The 16,770-nt window shown below is 39.6% G+C and overlaps 1 protein-coding gene across 2 annotated transcripts in view; it reads right to left on the reverse strand.

The window, feature by feature from the left end:
• The window catches only part of MME (membrane metalloendopeptidase), a 93,109-nt gene that overhangs the window by 69,928 nt on the left and 6,411 nt on the right, over positions 1-16,770 (reverse strand). The window lies entirely within an intron of this gene.

A 16,770-nucleotide genomic window follows, 5' to 3' on the forward strand; every position in this document is an offset into this window, starting at 1 on the left:
TTCCAGTAGGGATTCCTCCAAAATTGACAACCAAAAACATTCTGTGAACAAATGGAAGCCCTGAAACTGTGTTACAGTTAAGTTAAAGTGTCGTAAGTCTAAAAATAAATTTTCTTTTTCAAGTCCAATTTGCATTTTAAATCCAAAAAGAGTCTTTGCTGGCAAAAAGCTATTAGAGATTATACTGCAATTTAAATACAATATATCACTTAAAATAAGTTATCAAGGCTGTGTGTTGATTATAATGTTAATGAATAATAATGTTCCTTTTTTAAGGAAAGATATAGAAGGTTATGAAAAGGCTACACTGTTCCCTAAGTAACTCTCATCAGTTAGATCCCAAGCTTCCTGGACACTGTTGGATGTTTCTGAAGAGGAAGCAATGAAATTACATACCCATGTTTCTCCCATTTAAACATTTTGCAATTTTGGATCACACTGTTGAACAGAAATGATCAGTCCAACTTCAGTAATATGTAATTACTGAGAGTAACTCAAAACATTCTGCCTTTGCATCAATTTTGGTTAGGGCGTGGTACAAAAAGATCATAGCAAAAGGATTAGCTGGGTCACTGGTGCTGTAGAATGCTACCTCAAACAAAGTCAAAATTGTAAAAACAAAAAAAACTCTTCTCCAGTGGGCACTATGAAATTTAGTATGTATTAACAAACTAGGCATTTAGTTGACACAAGGTGGTATTAGGCTCCACATGTTTATATTTTTTTAATGAATATGTATCTCTGTTCTATTATAGAAGACCCAGAGGGTTATGCTAAATCATTTGTCTTCTCCAAAAAGATTTTTTTCCCTGTGGACCATGAAAAGACTCTGAAACTTTTCATTTCATTTCAACAACTATTTTTGAGTACCCCTACATGTCTGACACTATTGGGATCTGAATATATGTCATGGCGAATAAACAGATATAATCCCTGCCCTCACAGAATTTGCAGGTCTTCCTCTGACACAAGACTGTTTCTTTTATGATGCATATGAACTCCTATAGTGTAACTATATCTAGAAATGAAGGGTTGTTATGCTCTGTTCTCATTTCCAATTCCTGAACTTATGTAGTATTCAGTTGACAAGTAAAGCTCCTATTTTATGTAACTTAGAGGTAAGGAGTCACTTGCAGTGTGCATCTATAAATAAGCTTATTATGCGTGTATGTGTGAGCTGACCAGGAGTCTGAATGAGCGTACTATGAGTGAAGCAACCTGGGATAGAGGAACCTTCGAGGACGATGGTCAAAAACCAGCAGCACTTAGCCAAACAGAGACACTCAAGGGAAGGCGAGCACAGGGACTCATTAAAGGAGAGCAGAGATGAGTTACTGAGAAGGAAGAAGCTCTGAGAGAACTGGAATTGGAAAAGAAAGCCCAGACTAATGGAGATTTTGGTCGCAAGGAGCTGGAAATGCTTACCTGAGTAGGAGATTAGTTGAAAAATCTCCCTGAAACAGGAAAATAGTGGGAAAGAGAAATGCATACAGAAACTGTTTCCTTGTTGACCCAGTTCTAGCTTAGGAGGGTAGAATTAACTAGGTAAATTAAACAACCAAGGAAGAGAGTAATTGACTTTACTGCTAGCAAAGGAGATAGATCAGACAGAAAAGAGTTTGAGAGGGAGATACAGAACTGAGAAATCTAATTTACGTATGTGAGACAAAGCCCGAATGAGACCACTTCTTTGCTGCTGTATTTGTGTATCAGGTGCCCTAACAAACACCTTGCCTAGACAACATTGGTTTTGTGACCAAGATAAGGAACCTGACAGAATAAATATAAAAAATAAATTAAATATTCATTTATGCAACCAATATTTATTGACAACTTACTATGTGCCATGCACCTTGCTAGCTGCTGGAAACAGAGTGATAAGTAAGATAGAAATAGTTATTACAGGGGCAAAACTAGACATTGCACAACTAACTACAAGTGAGACGTGAGTCATGGGTAAGCATACAGGATGTGCTGGGAGCGAAAGAGTTAGCTAGGCAAAGATGGAAGAGGGAAGCCATTTCATTCCTTCATTCATTCAACAGATATGTGAGTCAGGAACAGAGTTGTGGTCCAGGCAGAGAAGGTGAGTGACAGCCTTGATAAAAGAGGCAACCGAAAGAGGACTGGAGTGTAGAGCGGCTCTCTGTGAGTGTGGAAAGATAGGCCATTCTCAGAAGGAAGGACACAGGATAGATAAAGAATGAAGAGCTAGATCCCCAGGGCCTCAGAATCCCAGGAGGAACCCTACCTGTCTTTGATTGGTGGAAAGAGACCTGTGGGAACTAATAGTCAGGGGCTTGGCCTTTGTCACCCTGTCCAGTTTAGGAAAGAGATCTGATCATGGGAAGAAAGATTTACTCTTGCTGAGCTTGCAGGAAACAGCCAGCCTTGTCCTAGAAGTCCTTATCTTGGGCATCTAATAGAAGCGGGTCCTTTCATCCTCAATCTATCTGTATGGCTGGTCAAAAAGTTCCAAATCATCTCTTCAACACATGCCCTTGCCAAGTCAACTTAGGCTTTCAGGAGCCCTAGTTTGGACAAGGTGTCCCCATGAATCTAGACAGAGTTCTCGTGGATTGCAGATGTTAAGCTGCGGGACGACCTCTTCTGTAAGGTTCATACATCATGGCATCATTCGTATGACTGTATGGCTAGGTGAGAGATGGAGCCTTAGACCATCAACCATGAAATAAGTTATCAGTATGAGATGTGCAGTTTCTAAGAAATAACTCAAAGTATATTACCAGGTAATCCGCAGAATATAAAAACAATGATAATTATAGGTACACCCTCTACCCACAGCAACGATTCTAATTCCAACACCTTGCACGATGACTAGTTCATAACAGACACTCCAAAAGAATCCTTCATTCTCAGTTAAGTCTTCTGTTAGGAAATTATCACCACCTGTTATTTAAAAGCCATACTTTTACTTTATCAGATCTTAAAATATTTTGATACTGGTTTCTTATGCCTGTTACTACACTCGAATAAAAATGGCTTTTATTGTTCATTTAAAGTCGGATAGGCAGTATCTGAAAAATTTTGAACTTTCAACACTTAATTAGATTTTCTTATATTTAAATAAAACAAGACAAAGAACTGATTCCTCCCTCCTTAAGTTTTTAAAATTAATAGGTGTGGTTGGCTGATGGTTGAGGGAAAAGCCGGATCCTTGGCTTTCTGTGTTGGCATATAACATTAGTGAGCTGTTTCTTCCTCAGCAAATGAAGAAACGTTTTTCTTCCATATAAAATGTGTGTCATGTACATAAACTGGGCTCAGGTAGAAGCAGTCTGAGCCAATCCAGTGAGACTGAATCTTATTTTAGATAGACCACAAGGAATCAGCAACAGAGGAAGTTCCTGGCTAAGAGCAATGGAGAGAAGCTACACAGGGACAAGGAACTGCAGGCAGCTGTGACGAGGGGGCTGTACCCAGCAGACAGTGTGGTGATCCAAGAAAGTTCTTCAGGCAAAAGGCAATGAGGTTAAGAATTAAGCTGGGTTTCAGTCCCAGAAGACGGGGAAGAAAAAGCAGAAACTCAATTTCCATAGCTAGGGAATGAGCCAGAAGTGAGGTCCCAGGGGACAAGGTAGGAACCCACTCACTACAGCTGGGGTCAGAGGCAGCTCACCAGACGTGAGACTGACTGGAGATGGAACCAGAGTCGCTGACCTTGTTCTTAGTAAGGGCCTGGGCCTGCAATGGGGCTGATCCTGCAACAAGGGCCTTCATGGAACTCAACCAGTTCGTCAGCTTTGCAAATCCTCCCACTTCTTTTCTTTGTTTTAATTTTATTACATAGTTGTTGAAATACATCATGTAAAGTTGCATAGTATCTATAGCTGCTAACTTATATTCTCTTTTAAAGATTCATATTTGCATGGATACGAGTTTAAGGGGACTTTCAAGGTTTCACTTGTGCCATTTCTTCTCAACACATTTTCATTTCCTTGCTACAGAATATTATATACACCGGGCTTTGAGAAATATTCTGTTCAGTTAATGACTTTTCATATATTGCTTTTTTATTTGATTCACTTAAATATAATTAAATTATTTCTCTGAACAAATACAATTGTTAATACTTTGTTTCTTGGCTTCTAAGTTAGTGAAATCATTGATTGCTATATACATGTGTTCAGGGATAATGAATTCATTTTGGCTTCAGACTGGCAGAGGTATCAGAAACATCCTAATTTCACTCAATTAATTTCATTATACCAGAAGATTAAGCCCCTAGATTTTACAAAAACTTTCTTTTCTGGAAGTATTTTTAAATAACTACTAGATCCTCAAGCACATCTTATTATAAGTCTTTAATGATTTGGGAGTTCTTTCAATAAGAATTTCTTTGAAGTTCAAGAAAGCCTTGATTAACAAAGGGAACTACTTAAAAGATATGGCCTAAGCCATCTTCACCATTTTATAGTTGGCTTGCTTGTTTTTGCTTTAAGCATCAAGCACAAAGGAACAGATGCACTGCTGGCTACTGGTTACCTGCTAATTGATTTCAGTTTGACTTCCTAATCCTTTAGTCTGTGCTGTGGACCAAACCTCTCTTTATTAGTTTCAAGCTAAGGTACCTACTGTCAGACTTCTCTGGATTGAAAAGTATCTGAAATGTGATAGTTCCGTTTGGACTTTTTTGTTTCTTTTAATTTTGAAGGGAGATGGTGCCTCTGAAAAATGTTTAAACAAACATTTTGTTTTGAGATAAGAACTCACTGATTCACTTTGAGTTTTTATCTAAGCTGGTGAAAAAACAAATAAAAATGAATTCATGAGTAATTCGAATTCCATCAAACGGAGTTCCCGCACAACATGCCAGACAGGCAGCCCTCCAGTGTCTCCTTTTACCGGCTGCTGTTGATCCACTGGAGTGACATTATCACATATGACAACAAAGAAGTCGAAAACCCTACCCCGTGTGGACTAATTTCTAGATCGGGTGGCATATCCTATGATTCTAGAATCTGACTCTTGTCAGCAAACACTTCCCTCCATTCAGAAGGGTATCTCCTACAATCCTACCTCTAGAGAATGAAAGAAAGGGCTTTGGGTTGTATGAGGAAACAGGATTAGAAGAGCATTTCTAGAGTCATCTTGGGCAAGAAGGCATGATTTATTAAGCCCTGAGCCTACTCACGGATACTCCCTTCAGTTCTCTGATTTAAGGGAAACCCTCTCCCCTGAAGCTCTCTCTCCCTCAGCACTCTGCACACTGAAAAACAAAACCAGTCTTCTATCACTCTACGCAGCCTCCAAATCATTCCTCTCCACTGTGTTTATTTAGGATTCTGCCAGCTGACCATCCCCACCCACCTCATCTACTTTATCTCTGTCATCCACTAACTTCCTAGACATTCATCTTTGTTTACTAAAGACTCAACACCTCGCTCAGTCTTCCCTTCCACAAATATTCTACCATCTTCCCAAGTAACATCAGGGACTATGTGGACAATCTCTGCTACTCTCTGGCTTAAGAATTTCTTAACCTTAGAAACTCTCATGACCTTCACCTCCATTCCACACCTGTACCTGCATTTTCAAGGTCCTAATGTTGTTAACACCAAGAAATATTCAACTTGAGTAACTTACACTTTGGCCTTCCCATCCTTAGAAGATTTTTCATTTCTTTATTCCCTCTGCACCTGCTCTTCTACTTTCCTGAGAATTCTCACTTCATGCTCACTCTGTTCTTCCTTTGCCTTTCTTTCACCTTCTATCCAGCCTACATCCTGTGGTGTCATCATTTAAACCATCAACTCAGCAAAGTATTTCATTCCCTCGCCCCTGCACATGAGCCTACCCTGAATCTTCCCAGCTGCCTACCTTTTCCCTTCCAACTCTAGGCTAAGATATTTAAGAATGTTTTTTACAGATTTATTGATTGACTTCTTTATGGCAAGCTCCTTATGAGCAGGGACTTTGTGTTGTTCACTTCTGCGTCTGCAGCAACTAGAACAGTACTCCATAAATATCTGTGGAAGATATTACCTGTGATGCTGGGAAAACCCCATAACTTCCTGGTTTAATGCCATTTCAAATTATGGCCTTCAGCTTCAACAGGGCCATCAATTCTGTGCACAGCCTTTCTACGTGGTCCTGCTTAGCCTTCCCTTCCACTCCATACACTGGCCCTTTCCAGCCTTCAATACCCTTACTTCCTCTTACACAGAGAAAACTGAAGTAACTGGATGAGCCACATGGCTTCCCATCCTTCTCAGCCTCTAACCGTACTTGCATGCACACTATCATCGCTGCTTTCCCCCTGGTAAGAGAGGAAGAGGGGGTCCTCCTCTGTTTAAGAGGGGTCCTGCCATCTTTTCTCTGGATATATCCTCTCTTACATCCCCAGGAACAAGATCCATCAACTTTCCCATCTTCAATGGAATCTTCAACCTCTTCCTTTCTGTCTTCATTTCTTGTCCTACTCAACCTCTCAGCTGCATTTAACTGCAGTGATCAGACTCTGATTTTGAACATACTCTCTAACTTTTGCTTCAGTGATTTTACACGTTACTGATTTTCCTTGTACCTCCCTGGCTCTTCCTCCTCAGTTTCTTTGAAAAAATCTCCATTCCTTCCTGGGAAATCTCAACCACCTCTCCCCTATGCTGATGACTCCTGAATCCTTATCTCCAACCTAGACTTCCCTGAACTTCGCCACACAGAAGACTCACCAGTATCCCAAATCTACACTGTCTCAAAGGGAACTTTTCGCTGCATGGGCCCCAGCCTATTATCCAACCAGCTCTTCCTCTGTGTTCCCTGGCTCAGTGACTGGCAACACTTACCACCTAGTTTCTCACGCCAGAAACTTGAGTTACATTTCACTCCTTTTTCACAACCTCACATATTTACATAAACACTATGCCTTATAAATTCTACCTCCTAAATATTTCTCAAATCCATCTATTCTCTCCACCCTGTTACCATCAAATCCAGGCAACCCTTAGCTCTCATCCAGATTAAGTGCGCAGTAGCCCAGTTCCTTGCCCAGAGTCATTCTTTAGGTACAGTCAGTGACCCTTCTCAACAATTCGGATCAAGTCATGTTTCACTGAAAACCCTTCCTTCTGTAACTTCCCATTGCTATTAGGAAGGCTCAAACACTTTACCACAGACTACAAGATTCAGTTTCTGCCTATCTCTTGTGCCAGCACTCAAACACCCTTCTCACCCCCACTCTCACATCCACATTCATGCCCACTGTGACTCAGCCCTATAGCCATTCTTCCAGTTCTTTAACCTTGCTAAGCTCTCCCTCATACCCGGGACCTGGAAATAGTATTCCCTTGTGTGGGTAAATCTTTGTCTCCGCTTCACCAAGTCTGTGCTAGCCAGCAGGCAAGCTTGAATATGTTCCACTTCTGCTTAAAATCCTTTAGATGCTCCCCATAACATATTTATTCATTTTCTATAGACTTGAAGAGGAATTATAACCCAGTGCATTTCACATTACACGCCAGCCATCATGAACCACTTGCAGATCCTACACTCACCCAGCCTTTGCATGCATCTTGCATCCAGCCTGTGCACATGCTGCCCTCTGCTCCACTGGCCTGGCAACCTCTGAGTGGCCTTCTGAACTAGCAGATGACATTTCCTCTTGCGAATGCTTTCCTGGCCCTGTTAGTTACAATCACTCTAGCTGCCAGTCTATAATGACTGATGTGGTTTAGGCGCCCTGTTCTCAGAATGACTGTAGCACTGCTTCTCTCTGCCTTAGCACTTACCCAAACCGTATGGTAATTTTGTTTATTGGTCTGTCATGCTGACCAGACTGTCACTTTCCTGATGACAGGGTTTATCTTAGTTCATACTCCCAGTGTCTAGAAAAGTGCTCAACATTTAGAAGGTGCACAATTACTGATTTTGAGAAATATAAAAAAATGACTGAATGAATAGATGAATGGATGAGGAAAGACATTGTTCTGAAGTCTCTATGAAAACATCTGTGCCCGCATTCTACTGGGGAAATTCAGGGGGACAGTCCAGGTTCAGCTTCTCCATTATTAGTAGAAAAACAGGCCTAATGACCCTCTGCTCTGACTTAGTTTTTACTGAGCGGCACAGTCTGAAATCGCACCCGTTAAAGCAACCAGTTGGTTAACATATACCTTTTAAAAATGCAAATGTCCAGGGAATTCCTACATATCTTAAAGCAACCAGTTGGTTAACATATACGTTCTTTTACAAATGCAAATGTCCAGGGAATTCCTACATATCTTAATGTCAATTTATTTACTTAAATTCCTTTCCCCCAACACTTATCAGAGACCACTCCGCTGAAGGAATTGGAACTCTGTGTGTCAGAGAGGAGGGAGGTCTGGCATGGGTATATTCGAAAAGTTTCCCCAATTATCCTAATAAGCAGCCACAGTTGAGAATCACTAGTCTTCAGCGCTTTTCAAACTTTACTGTGCACTCTCCTCTCCTGGGGACTTTACTAAAAATGCAGCTGCAGATTCAATAGGTCTGAGGTGGGGCCTGAGAATTTGCATTTTTGCAAGTTCCCAGCTGATGCTGATGGTACCGTGGACCACGCTTTGAATAACAAGAATCTAGTTATTCTCCTCGTACCACAGGCCTCTGGCTTATTTACTTTGAGGGGTTAATCACTGGGGAGGGAAGGGCTAACAGTGAATGTCTGCAAGGGTGAGCACAGAATAGCTACGTGTTCAAATCAAGTTGTGCTTGACTGGCTTTACAGAAAACAAACAAAAAAAAGCGTTTTGCTTTACAGGAAACATGGATCCAAGTGCCCATTTCTGATTGTGTTCATTTCACAGTTCATTCACAGGCTGAACTGTCACTCCCTGTGCTAACATAGAGCACAGTAGTCAAGGAAAATGTTAATAAGAGATGACATTTTTACCCGAGACTATCTAAAATGTACTTTCTCTCTCTCTCTCTCTCCCTCTCTCTCTCTCTCTCTCTCTCTCTCTCCCTCCCTCCACCCCCTACCCTCTCTCTATTTTTGGCTACACCTTCCACTTAAAAAATATATTGACTGCTTTCTTTTGATTCTCACTAAATAGCTTTTTTTCCCCTCAATAAATAGCTTTAAGTAGCGCATCTGTTACTTTCATGAAAGAACACATTAAATGGGATATATCTGTGCATTATACCTGTGGTGCATCTCCTTGAAGGATGCATAACATGAAATAGGCTGTCATTAATCTTTGCTGTTTTCTCTGTAAAATAAGACACTTTTAATTTCAATTTTGTAGGTAAGGAAAATGAAACGCGGAGGGCTAAACTGACTTAATTAAGATCGCATACTAACAACACAGGATGTGGCCTGAACTTACATCTTAGTTCTACCATGTTGTTGGCTTAGTGGAAAAAGAAGCTGTAATCTTTCAAAAGATTGTGCCTTAATTATTCATAACACTTGCATCTCTTTGAAATAAAGTTTACTATTTAACAGCCTTGTTCCTGCACATATCTATTGTTGGAATTTATCTATATTCTAGTCATCTAATTATTAACCTACATTGTTCATAAAAGAATTCAAAGTGGCCTTACAGGGATACAGGAAATAAAATCAAATACATTAGCTGAGAAAGAAGGAGGAGGGCATGAATAATGCTAATGAATCAAATGTATACAAAGATTATAATTATAGGTTAAAAACAGATCTCTTGACACACTAGTAGTCAAGGTGAAAAGGGAAACACTTCATAGAACCCTTACAAAAACCAACACATTTTCCCAGAAGTATGATTGTCACCAGTATCCACTTTGTGGTAGACCCAGTATTCTGCCTTTGATTGACAGATGACAGGTCCACCTGGCCCTACCATACCACATATATCTCTCACTTGCTCTGAAAGTGAAACTCCAGCACATGGAAACAATGCTTCCAATGTCTAATTCCGAAATAACTTCAACTTCCTAGTTGATTTACAATTTCCACAGACTTTTCATCAACATAACACTAATATGATGAAATAATAGGTACTCACTCAAACTGAGATGCTTAAGTTATTTAGTGATTTGGTAGGCACTGAAAACTACACAGAATCACTTTGAATTGTGGAAATAGGAATCAACGGACTCAATATTTAATTACAATAACAAGCATAAGATCAAAACAGAAGATAATTACTTAACAAATGGACACTGGAGAGATGGGAAAAAAAGGGATAAGGGTGATTTTGTTGCTTTTTATCCGCATACCATAAGATTCACCCAATGACTTTTAATACACTTATACAGCTGTGCAGTGATCACCACAATCCAATTTAGAAAAATTCCATCACCCCAAAAGGTTTCCTTTTGCCCATTTGCAGGAATCCCTGCTCCACTCCCAGGCCCTAGGCAATAGCTATTCTACTTTCTGCCTCTACAGTTTTGCCTTTTCTGTAAATTCATATAAATGAAATTATATAATATGCAGGTTTTATTATTGTCTGACTTATTTTACTTAGTATAACATTCTTGAGGTTCCTTATTGTTGCATGTATCACAGTTTGCTCCTTTTTGCTGTTGTGTAGTATTCCCGTTTATACCCATACCATATTTTGTTTATTCACCTATTGAGGGGTATTTGGGTTGTTTCCATGTTTGGGCTACTATGAATAATGCTGTAATTTAAAAATCACATGAAATCCTTTTGAGGACATGTATTTTCATGTTTCTTAGGTAAATACCTAGGAGTGAAATTGTTGGGTTTATGGAAAGTGTATGTTTAATTTTCCACATAAACTGCCAAATGTTTTCCAAAATGGTTTTTATATATCGCACTGGGATGGACTGAAATATTTTACATTCCCACCAGCTATGTATGATAGTTCTAATCTCCACATCCTCACCAACACGTGGTATTGTCTATCTTTTTTATTATAGCCCTTCTAGTGGGTATGGGGTGAGGGTGTTTTGAACAAAGAGAATTTTTTCCAGTTTTCAATCAGTCAGAAATCGGCTCAAAACCACCACCCCCCACCCCAGAATTTCCTTTTCTGAATGATCTCAGAGAACAAAATTTTTCAAGATTCAAGGGCTTGTGTAACTTTCCCCTTACAGTCTTTTTAACTCTTTATTTTTCAATTTCCCTTTAAAAATCTATCAATATTATTAACTGGAGCTTCATATTATATCAAAGGCTTATTGGGAAGCACCTTGCTACACCATGGATTTTGGTGAGCAGGACAAAGCAAGACCCTTCAACTGCAGAGGGGCCCTCCCATATTTCTCATTCTACAATGTTGAACATAAAGCTGGGGTCCTCACCCCACCCCCTGCAAGCTAGCGTTTATATCCACTCCTTTACTCACAGGTAATGTTCGCAGTTGTAAAATAAACCTTAAGATTCCAAATAAGCTTATCAGGCATTGCTAATTTTCTTTCCTTTTAACCACTTAGTCCAACTTATCTATGTTTTCAATACCTTGACCTTGCACTAAAAAAAGATGGTGCACTACTGCTTAAAATCTACCCAGAAGGTTAAAAAAAAAAAAAGTTACATATGTGTGTATTTATCACATCACTGACTCCCTTTCTTGGAAAGGATGTGATTGACAGATGCTAATTTTGACTGGAGAATTTTTGAAGCAAGTATTGCTACACAATTGTCAGGAGAATGGTGTCAGGGAAGCCGCCCAAAGCAAATTGCCACATGCCACATTTAAATTAACAAAGGTGTGCTTCAGCAGCCTTTCCACTAGGATGCCGGCTTATTGCCTGAAGGATTTTTTCAAGCTAAATTACATAATGAAATAGCCTCATCTCCCACTCTGAAAGGCTGTTACATGCCTGGCAGCCCTCAAGAGTCTGTCTGCGGTCTTTCCTGTACTCATCTAGTTGTGTCATTTTTCTTCGTGGAGGCTTCTGGGGTGTTAACAGGCAAGAAAGGAGGGACCATGGCCCACAGCAATGCAGAGATTCCTTGTTGCTGCCATGAAAAGGCCAGCTGGTAACAAGATACTTCACTTAGGGCACTACCAGGATCTGGTCCTTGAAGAAATGTTCAGATATTTGGAAGGTTCATTTACTTCAAGGGTTACAGCTCAAGCCACACAAAAGTGATTATAAATCAGAATATGAATACATAATCTCACCAAGCTTAACATATCTTTCAAGTGAACAGAATGCCTCCTTTCCCTGTATTAATATTTAAATACTCATCCAAAGTTTGCTTGATGAGTAAAGAATTAAAGTAAAGGAAATGGATAGTTATGAGGGGTTTCATCCAGGTCCTGATGCTCCACAAACCTGTCCCTCAGGACTGCCACAATTGTGCAGTGTACAACCTGCACAACTGTACAGATGGTCTTGCTCTCTCTTGAGAACTGTATGGCTCGTGTATCTTAACTTGGTTTCTCTATCCCCTGGAGAGTTTAGGACTACAATGCTAATGTTTGCTTCTTTAAAGCCCTTAATTCCATGTTGTGTTTGATGTACTAAAATCACTGATGGAGCTGATCCGCTGTTCTCAGTAAAGTAGCTTGTTTCTTGGTCAAAGAAATGTTCATTCTCCTCCTTCTTAGTCTGTATTTAATTATTTCAACTCTCTGAGAGTCATCTTATGTCCTTTAGTTCCAAGTTCTAGCATGAGCGGAGGCAATCTGCTCTCAAATACTGTACGTACAGGCATAGAGTATTAAAAGTTTGATAGACTCCTGGTCTCCTTTGAGGCAACAGGGAAAAGGGGTCATGAATACAGGTTCTGGAGTCAGGCTGCCTGGAGTGCAATCCTAGCTCAAGTTTGTTCATCTGTAAAAGGAATGTATAATGGTACCTACCTCACAAGGTCATTATGAGGATCAAATGTAAACTGCTTACAATAGTGTCAGACACATAAACATTCAGTAAGTGTTAGCTATTATTATTCCATTTTATCTTCTATTTTTACTTTATTATATTATATACCTCAATTTAGTAATAAAACACTAGTTTAGCAAGAAACACTGTGTGTGTGTTTTAACTCTTCAAAGACAGCCCCCAAATAAAAGAACTATGGAGGGTGTATTATTAGTTCCCTATTGCTGCTACAACACATTGCCACAAATGCAGTGACTTAGAACAACACAAATTTATTATCTTATGGCTCTAGGGGTCAACAGGGCTGCATTCCTTCTGGATGCTCTAGGGAAGAACCATCCCTTTCCCTTTCCAGCTTCTAGAGACTGCACACATTCCCTGGCTCATGGCTATATTACTCCAAACTTGGCTTCCTCTGCTTCTGTTGTTACATTTTTCTCTCTGATTCTGACCCTCCTGTCCCCTTCCCCTTATAAGAACCTTGTGATCACATAAGACCATCCCAATAATTCAGGATAATTTCCCCAATATCCTTAACTTAATAATCACCTTTGCAAAGTACCTTTGGCCTTATAAGGTAACATATTCATAAGATCCAGGGATAGGAAGTGGACATCTTTAGGGAGGCATTATTCTGTCTACCACAAAGGGAAAAGCATTAGATGATCTCTTGAGATTATTTAAGCCAGTGGTACCCAAGTGGAGATGATACTGCTGCCCCAAGGAGACATTTGGCAATGTCTGGATATACTTTTTGGTTGTCACAGCTGGGAGAAGGTGCTGATAGTCACCTAGTGGGTAGAGGCCAAGGGTGCTGTAAAACACCCTACCATGCACAGAACAGCCCCCTTCCCCATAACAAAGAATTATCCAGCCCAAAATGTTAACAGTGATGAAGCTGAGAAATCCTGATTTAAAGTATATGATTCCTTGAAATCTTAGTAAGGTTGCAATGCAATGGAAGCCAGTTTCAGGATTTAGATTTACACAGAGACGTTTGAGAAATCACATCCAAGCTCTATAATTCCATGTTTTTAACAATCTTATATAGTAAATAAGAGATGAATAGTATTACTCATACTTTAATAGTAGGGTTTTGAACACTGCCTTAACTTGTAATTTGTTAAGAAGTGTTTGTTTCATTTTAGGTCTGGTGTAATCTTTCAGAGGGATGCATTTCTTATACAGGCAAGTTAATTTAAAGTACGTCTTGTAAACAGCATTTTATGTATATTACAAATATTTAAATTTATAGAGGCTCAGATTTAAAGGACCCAACACCAAACAAATTTCAAGATGATCCAAAGCTTTCTGCAGTATTTTATTTTTGCCTTGGTGTGGCTTGACCTCCATCCCTTGACTTCAAAGGATCAAAGAGAGAAGTGCACTTGCCATGACTTCCCCTTCCATGAGGAGAAAGATTTCAGCTAAAACCAACTTTCACTTGAAATAAGCACCTTGGGTATCAATACCTAACTTTTCCAATTCTCAACAATTTCTGTGCTCAGGTTTGAATTCTCCCAATCTTTTAAAGTAATCTATAGAATTGCTGGTAGGAGACTTTATATTTTTTTCAACATCTTTTATTCTGTCTTTCTTTTCTTTCCATCCACTCCACTCTTTCACTCTCTCCCTTTTTTTTTCTGTCCAAGATTTCCCCTAGAGTTTTCTTAATCTGAAGTAACTTCTAAAAGCAATAGTTATGTTTTCTGTGGCAGAAAATATTTTCTAACCAGTAGAGGACTCTCTCTCTCTCTCTCTCTCTCTCTCTCTCTCTGTGTGTGTGTGTGTGTGTGTGTGTGTGTAGGGCGTAAAAACTTTATCCATAAGAGTGAGTTTCATCATTTTCCCCCCAGGGTGGAAGAGTAACTATGAATATGAAAGTATTCTAGCAGCTTGTGAACCAAAAGAGTAGAATGAAGAAAAACACACAGCTATTCAGTAACCTTGTTTACCACTGAAGCTATTTCTATTGTATACATTTCTCTGCCAAGGTATAGTTCTGTGAGGTGCTTTTTACATTTGGTATGATTTCTAAACTACAATTAAAGGATACAGTTTAAATACATTTTAATGAGTTAAGCCTTGCCAACCGGTATAAAAAAAAGCCAAAGCCATACCTCTAAACATTAAGTCACATGTAAGATTCCAGATTCCAAATGTCATATTGCTCCTTAGGTGGGTACCACTAAAGGAACCTGCTCAGATCTTTGGGGTACAATCACCTGTAGGATTTTACAAAGATATGCCTACCTAGTCAAAGGATCTAGTTTCTTCAAAAATAAAATCCAAGAAAAAAGAGTGAGAGGGAGAAAAATCTGAGAGAACCTACAGATTAAGAGACTTATTAATAGATGCATCAAGTATACTGAGGACTGAGACACTTAGAGATAATTAGAGGGCAACACATAAGTGGGAGTTACTCAAAACAGAATAGCATGAGCATATAATAGGGCAGCTGGTAGAGAGAAAGGAGAGATAGGATTTAGGGAGAAGCAAATGGTAACTTTGACAACTTGGGCACATACCAACTCTGGCACAGAGACCCTGGACATCTCCCAGCCAAGGCACCTGTGCAGCCATTTCCCTGAGGAATAAAGAAACTTCTTTTGTTTCTGGGAAGGCCCTTGGATGGGAAAGTGCATGTTATTACGCTGAGGAGCAAATGGCTAGTATCCCAATCAGGTCTCCCTCAAGCTACCCACATCATGTCCCAGAGTGTACATGTGGTCAGTGTACTTGAGATGCAGTGCGGGGGGAAAAAAGGCAAAAAGCAATACAGAAAAACAAAGAGCACATACATACTAAGGACATTAGACTATAACCTAGAATCCCACAATATTTTCCCATTACTATTTTGCAAAAGTCAGTGAATAACAAAAACCCAGATAAGACAATCCAACAGAAAATGGTTAAAAATCATTTGGGACAGATTATTTCTTGGAAGAAATGTAGATATCAGAAAGGAAGTCTAGAATCTCTTGTCAAAGGGCATAAACACTGTGTTCATATCCAAGGTGCTATGCCAGCTACCACCTTTCTTCTCCTTGTCAAAATGTTCTTTTTTTTACCACATTCTAATTGATGTGACTTCTATAGCTCCATACACTTCTCTGTTCCCTTCTCTGACTTTTCTTTTCCTTCTACTCTAATTCTTGATGTCCTCTTAAGTTCAGCTCTTACACTTCTTCTACTTTTAGGAACTCAAATATTCCCAAGGCTTCAGCTATCACCCCTTGGCTGACAGATCCTAAATTCACTTGATCTCTACTTTCTTGCTGTCTATCACCACTTGGATGTTACCCCTGACTTAGACGCAATAGGTCTAAATCCACATTAATCACAACCTCCCTAAAACAAACTTACCTCGTAACTTTGCTATTTCAGTATGAGCTGCCACGGTCTCCTGAGTCCCTTGAGGTTTCAAAGTTGGTGTCATTTTCAAAGTATTCATATCCTTCATTTAGCAAGTCAGTGCTATTAAGCCATCCAACTTTTCCTCACATTGTCTCAGAGCTCTTTCATCCCACTGCAAGCAGCCCTCCTAAGCTCACACCTGGATTACAGAAGCAGCCCCTACCTGCCCTCCCTCCCTAGCTTTTCACTCAATCCACCCAGCCTAGCATTCTCAGAAGCATCTTCCAACTTTTGCCTTAACGAGTGATCTGTTCAGGAAAATATCCTTTTCTCTTTTACTACAAAATCAAGGCTAAATATGAATTTTCAAACTCTCCATAACATGTCCCTATCTATCATGCCTACATTTTCACTGCTTCTCTACACGATTTACTCCTGTTCTTTCTTCTAGTTTGGAATTCCCTCTTCTGTACCTCCACTTCCAAATCCTAGCCCTGCTTCAAGACCCCTCCCAAATCTAACTTTTCCACCTTGCTTTACAGAACTATATGTCACTCCCTTTTTCATTCTTACCCCTCTAATGATCTGCATTGAGAAATTTAGCACTTAATGATATGATGCGTGCCATTTCAA

Source organism: Orcinus orca, chromosome 5, assembly GCF_937001465.1.
Source record: "Orcinus orca chromosome 5, mOrcOrc1.1, whole genome shotgun sequence".
Classification (NCBI taxonomy): Eukaryota; Metazoa; Chordata; class Mammalia; order Artiodactyla; family Delphinidae; genus Orcinus; species Orcinus orca.